The following is a 7,030-nucleotide window of genomic DNA, read 5'->3' on the forward strand; positions in this document are numbered from 1 at the left end:
TTTGGTAGGTCTATCCCAAGGAATGTGAGTGATAGGCACATATCAAGTGCAGTGAAAAGTGATCTAAAAAGATTACCTCAAGTGAAGTTGCTTTGGTTGTAAGGATCTGAAGTTCACTGGTTGATTTTCCTATGAATTCTTTAAACCTTGCATTCTCTTCTGTGAGAGCCTGGATTTGGCTCATGCATTGATCTCTATCTTCTATAACATATTGAAGTTCTCCATGCACCCTCTTTAGCTCTTCATTCAAGGAATTCCACTATTTTATTACTTTAAGAAGGGATTCTTGCTCAAATAAGAAGAGTGTTAATCAACATTCTTATATATAATGTTATCTACGCAATGGAATGGAAGCAATATTTATTGGATCATATGCAATAACTATTGCCTCAAGCATTATATAGAAAGGTGAATGAGTTTCATAATACTACAGCTTGCCTGGCAGATATTGTCAGACCCATAATATCCTTGCTTTAGCATTTTATAGTTGTGTCTAGAAAGTAGCAGCACTGCCCTGTACAACACTAAGAGTTTCTACAATAGCAACGTTTTCTTGCATTGTCTTCATATTCTCTTCTGTAGCAGCATCAACATCAGTCTACAACTTGTTATATGTAGATGATTTCAGTTTTACAAGAAGTAATGATTTACTCATTGCTGATTTCAAGCAAGTCATGAAGAGTGAATTTGAAATGACTGACTTGGTGTCGTTAGGATATTTTTTGGGCATAGAAGTGAAGCAAATAGAAAACGGAATTTTTATGTCTCAAGCAAAGTATGTGACAGACGTTTTGGAGAGTTTTAAAATGCAGAACAACAAGTCCGCACCAACTCCAACTTTCATAGGGTTGAAGTTGAGCAAAGAAGATTACAACAGCAATGTTTATCCAACATTATACAAAAGCATAATAGACAACTTGATCTATTTGACTGCCACTTGGCAGGATATAATGTATGCAGTAAGTTTGGTGTCAAGGTTCATGGAGACACCCAAGGAGACATGTTGGCAAGTAGCGAAAAGGATTCTAAGGTATGTCATTGGGACAAAACAGTATGGCATTTTGTACACATCAGCAAGTGATTTCAGGCTAGTTGGTTACACTGATAGTGATTGGGTAGGTAGTGTCGATGACATAAAGAGCACGTCAAGAAATGTTTTTCATTTGGGTTGCACAGCCATTCCATGGGCCTCCAAGGAGCAGCAACAATAGCACCGTGTCAAGCAGTTTCTGATGAGAAGGATGTTTAGGGATCTTCATCATGACCAAGAGGGAGCGACAAGTATTTTTTGTGACAACACCTCAACAATTGCATTGTTAAAGAATTTTTCCTTCCATAAAAGGACCAATCATATTGATGCTAAATATCGTTTTATTAGAGAGTTGATTAGCAATGATGAAATTGTGTTGCAGCACTGTAGGTCACAGGAACAATTTGCTAATATTTTCACAAATCCATTGGCAGGTGAAAGTTTTGTTTATGTAAGAAACTGTTTGGAAATTATCAATGCTGGCAATTGTGATTAAGGGGGAGCAATGGAAATAATAATTCTAACCACCACAATAAACAACCGACAACAGCCATACTTGTTAGACGTATTTTGCAAGTTGCGTCTCTGTTTGAAGATGGAAGGACTGAATCTAGGCGCGAACCATTTCGAAACACAATAAGGAATTTAAAGCAGTTAATGTACGTTAGTAAATAGATATCAGCAAACATTCATTCAGCCACTATTTCCCACACTCCAGAAACACCTCCGTGATTCTAATCACACTCAACAACAACATCATATTAATTATTTTTTCTTTGTCATGAATTAGATGTAAAATTGTATGTTGAGTTAAATATGAATGTAAAATTCATTTTGATAGTTTAAAGAGTAAGAGAGTTGAAAAAAAAGAGTGCAAGTGTTTGAGGAGAAAATGGTGCAGCAAATTTTGGGTGGCACATGAAAACAACAGTTACTGTGTTTTAGTATGTGTCATTATGCATGAAAGAAAATCAATATAACCTTAGATTTTACTTGGTGAGTGAGTTACAGTCTCATGTGAATGTATCTCCAAGATTTAAAAGTCAATCCTAAGTTTTATTTGTGATGCTCCAAGCTTTAACTTTTTTTTCTGCCATAAGGGAATATTGTGTATCTATTAAGTCTCTGCAATAGCTCAACGAAATTAATTTCAGCAAAATTCAAGTCTATGAAATAGGTCTGTGGTGCACGAAGGTAGTTGCATGAAATCAGCTCTGCAATGCACAAAGCTAGTTGCATGATAATAGCTTCGTAAGTGTCATAACCCTATGCTCCTCCCTGAAAATTACCTCCATGAAATTTAATTTCCTAAATTTTTCTAATAGAAATCCATTTCCATTTACATTTTGTGAAGAAGATGATTTCTGTGGAAAAAGCAGATGCCTCTTCTCAATTCGTTGAGTTCAAGATTTTTGGATTCGAGATCCTTCTTAGCACAATGCAATTTAGTCTTCGACTGCCTTATTTTTAGTTGAAGACCCTCATTTTATTCATATAAAACTATTGCACGTTTGTTTAATAATGAGTTAAAATTCTCCTCAACGAGTCTTTTCACCTCTATAATCTCTAAAACATTATATTCTAAATAAACAATAATTCGATCTTTCTTCGGTACCTGTAGCCATGGAGGTGTCTAGACCCTTCTCGAAAGAATCCAAGGTTGTTTCTAGCTCATCTACTTTTATCGTGAGGATTACATCTTTTTCTTCTAAAACAAATCTGCTTCTCTCCATTTCAGTCCATAGAGAGTTGTTTTCATTCTCAAGTAACACTTTTGCAGCTGTAGGTGATGACAGTTGATCTTCCAATTCAGAAACTGCACCATCACTTTCATTGAACTGGGCGTTCCATGAGTCCACTTCAGTTCTTAGTTCTCTATTTTGATGATCTAGTAATCCCCTTTCCATATTCATCAACTCAACCTTCGTTTGCATCACCACAACATTGCTTTCCAAATTTTCCTTTTCAAAATCCTGTTGATGCCTCTCTACTACAATTTTCTCCAGTAATTGTGTCCACCTTGCCTTCGAATCATTCAACCCACATTCCAACTAAACTTTCTCTTTCTATATTGAAGTAAAAACCCTCTCTTTTGAATATAGATCTTGTCACTTTCCTTTATTACTACTACAATTTCTGATTGTTGGCTTATGGGGGCTCACCTAGGTACAACGTTAGTTAGAAAAACAAATCCCTACACTATTGGCCCTTTCTACATAATCCCGTGGAGCCCAAACTAAAGTCTCACCCGAAGCAGTATAGGAGGATACTGGAACCATGTTTTTGTAGCCTTGATATGGTTGTGAAGTTGGTTTATTCCACTATACCTACCTTCGCGCAAGTCGCTTCGTGCTCTCTTTTGCCCTTCAGTACCTTCGTGATCTGTTACAATCGACTTTCGCGTAGCTCTAACTAGGGGTTCAGATGCTTTTGCACCACTAGAGCAGTGAAATGTTATATTTCCCCAAACTACACTAATTATCTTACTTATCTTATTGACATATATTAATTATCTTCACGCAAACAGATATTATAACTTGCATTCACTTAACCAATATAGTTATACACATTCACGCATCACATAAGCATTAGAAGTGAAATTCATACGCAATATAACAGATGCAAAAATAGGAAATAAATACATAGAAATGATAGAAACTTTCTTTGAGTAATACTTCCAGATGATTACAGAATCACTCGCCATGTGCACTCAACTACAGAGGTCTGCACACTCAGCTGCGAACTACTAGGAATCTACGCAATCACCTGTAGAGCCTCTTCCTACATTACGACCCAAAACTTAGAATTTTAGTTAGCTATCTCTCATATATCATATCTTCGTCTCTAGCCGCTCTATTTTTAGGTCCTCCTGCAGGGTGGTTAGGACTTTGAATGATTGTTCGAACAACTTCATGTAGTCTGTTACTGCACTATCAACTACCTCCATTGTTGTTGTGACCGTGGTGGTATATTGTTCTCTGACCTCCGCCAGAGTTGAAGGCTGAGACTTCAACTATAATTCTACGATCTGTAGGTTCTACTCCAGTTGAGCCCTAGGAATGTTTTCTCTTACGTCACACACCCCTGTGGCTAACTTACGGATGCACGCCTCCAGTGGTTCCTCTGCTTGAAAGGCCACCTCTAAGACCATTTGGTAGGCTTCCTCCACAACCTGCATTATCTTATTGTTATGCTCTACTGCCTTGTTGCACTACATGCTCAACTACTCAATCTCGGCCTCATTCTTTGTAATGAGTGCTCCATCTGGTAGCACTATTGTGTTGGTCACCCTGGCACGCAACATTTCCTCAACAGTTGAAGTGCCGACTGTGAGGTAGGTGGACATTGTGCCAGCCTGTGGAGTGCACACCTACAACTCCTATATTTCTACCCAGGGAGCCCCCAATACCACCTGGTGTTGTTCCTGAAATTGTTGGAGGGCCTCTGTGGTGACATCCCTCACCATTTCACCCATATCATACAAATCCCCTTCAGTGAGGGTGATAGGGTCGAAAGATGTCTGCAAGGCCTTTGTTTTCTTTCGTGGCCTTACTTGCTCTGATGGTAATGGATGCTTGAGATATGTTGGCATTGTTTATAGGTCCATGCCACCTTTTTATGTGTCTGTCTCTGGTTTTGTGAAGGTGACTTTTGTCCTTCGCGCTCCTTGTCTGTTGTTTTCAGTTGCTCCACTAGGGTCGCAGTGTTCACACGCTGCCTGGGCCTTAGCTGCTGCTTCTTCTCTTCTAGGCTTTTCCACCAGCTGTATCATCTAAATCTTTGTCTCTTCTTTCTTTCGTTGCATGGTAGACTTCTCTGCTTCCACCGCAAAGTCAGTTGGAGTGTGCCACTTTGGCAGCCAATACTCGAGAATTGTGAATATCACATCGTCAGTCGCTAGATATGGTATGTCATGCCACGTCTTCATGGGGTACTTCCATGCCCTAATGAAAACATGGTGGAAGTCTGCTTTGAACTTCACAAAGCTCTGCAAACTATTGTAGACTGTGGGCAATAACCGCGGCTTGCGATTGATCCCCATCCAGATGTCCCAATATATCTTGCTTTCTCTGATCTGCTCTACATCCTTCGTCACCTAGAGGGAAGCGTACTTCACTGCCTCTAGAACATCTGACATGACCGAAGGGAGTTGTATATCTTTGGGAAGCTCCCATGCCACCATTACAATCAACAATAAAAGTCGTGCGTAATGAAACATTTTGCCCTGCTCCTGGGCCTCGCGGAAATTCACAAGAAACTCAACGCATAGAGAGTTTTCCCAGTAGAACTGGACCCCTTGTGCACATTACGCTGCTAATGCAACCACTGGCATGGGCACCTCATCTGCACAGCACTTCCACATCACCCTCCCTACCAATATTTATGTTGTGACCCTGACTGCAGAGTTGTTGATGCTGGAGATGGCATACCCTCGCTTATTCTTCTCCAACTTAAACTTCTTTCTCATTGCCTCCATGAGGGCCAACTTGCCACCTTTTTGCTATGAAATGTTTTTTGGATCCTCCCCCGAGCAAGGGAGCCATGTAATTTGGTGAATCAGATGGTCTGTGATGGGGATCGGCTCCTCTAGCCACAAGCACATATCTTGCACCAAGCAGAGAAGCTACCTAATGATAAAAAGTTGTTATTCAGGTGTGATGTGTATGTGGTATGTAGGTACTAGACTAGGTTAAGCAACCCTCGTTTTTCGACACCTCTGAGCCATTTGTGCAGCTCCAATTCAATCATTTGAACTGATGTGTCTATCTCCTGGTGCATTAGCTTTGTAGTCACTAAATGTGGGAAATTTTCATGGTCTGCGAGGTCTTAATCTTCAACTTTCAACATGGGAACCCATCCCAAGTGTGGTCCCTGAAAAATAATATCATCGGGGAGCAGTAGGGTTTGTAGAGAGCTCTTTCTCTCATCTATATCCTTTGGAAGCTTGGCTTTACCTTTCCATAGAGAAACATATTCACGTAACTATGTGTGAGGGTCCACGCCGTGGGTTTCGACTTCCATCTCTACATCCTCTTCCTCCACGAGGATTTCTTCAAATGTTTCCTCCTCATCGGCCTCCAGATTAATGGCCTTCCCCTTTTCCTACAATGTGAGCTTGGTCCTAAGTGGATTTTGGGGTGAGACACGCACCGGTATCATGGCATGTTTATCCTTCTTGGGTCTCGTTTTTCATGGTGATTGAGGGACCTCAACGATTATTCCAACACTCTCTAGGGCTTCCACTTCCTCAATTTCCTGCGCAGCTTCCTCAGCTATCACTACTACCATGTCCATGGCTTCTTTGGGTGCTGAAACCATTCTAGTTAGGAGGTCCTACAACTTTTTCAATAATGTTTCAAACATTGAACTTGCTCTCAAGCCTCAAAGTTCGAAAGGTCCATAAACAATTGATAGCGCAACAGCTCATTTCTCAAAATGATAAGTGTTGTTTGTTGGACAACCACTTGTAATTTATAGGGCCTTTGAATTTGAATTCGACCGTTCCCCCCACATTTGGTTCATTAATGCTAGATTGGCAGCAGATTTTCAAGAATCTAGCCCATAAATTTCACGTTAAATGTCTATCGCCCGCTCCATTTTCCCTCAAACCAAGCATCAAATCATGAACAGTGACTTTAACTGTCACTGTTAGGTAGACCTACATGCCAGCACAGCTATCTTCACACTATCGCGGACCCTGTGACACTTCGCTACTTTGCTCAGTCCTGACATCACACTATTCTCGAGCATAGTAGTTTATAGACTCATGCCTCCTTTTACACTACTACACCAAGAGCACTTTTAAGACATCTTTTTAAGACAAAAGAAATATTTTGTCTTAAAAAATCACTTTTTGTTTTAGTTATTTTACATTAAAATTTAATATCAATTACATTGTCTTAAATATAAACTTTAAGACAAAAATAGTTTGAGACAAAAATATTTTAAGACAAAACTTTATATCTAAGACAAAAATAGTTTAAGACAAAAATATTTTAA

This window comes from Pinus tabuliformis, chromosome 7 (genome assembly GCF_031772625.1).
Source record: "Pinus tabuliformis cultivar Carrire ecotype Pingquan chromosome 7, CPIR1, whole genome shotgun sequence".
Classification (NCBI taxonomy): domain Eukaryota; kingdom Viridiplantae; phylum Streptophyta; class Pinopsida; order Pinales; family Pinaceae; genus Pinus; species Pinus tabuliformis.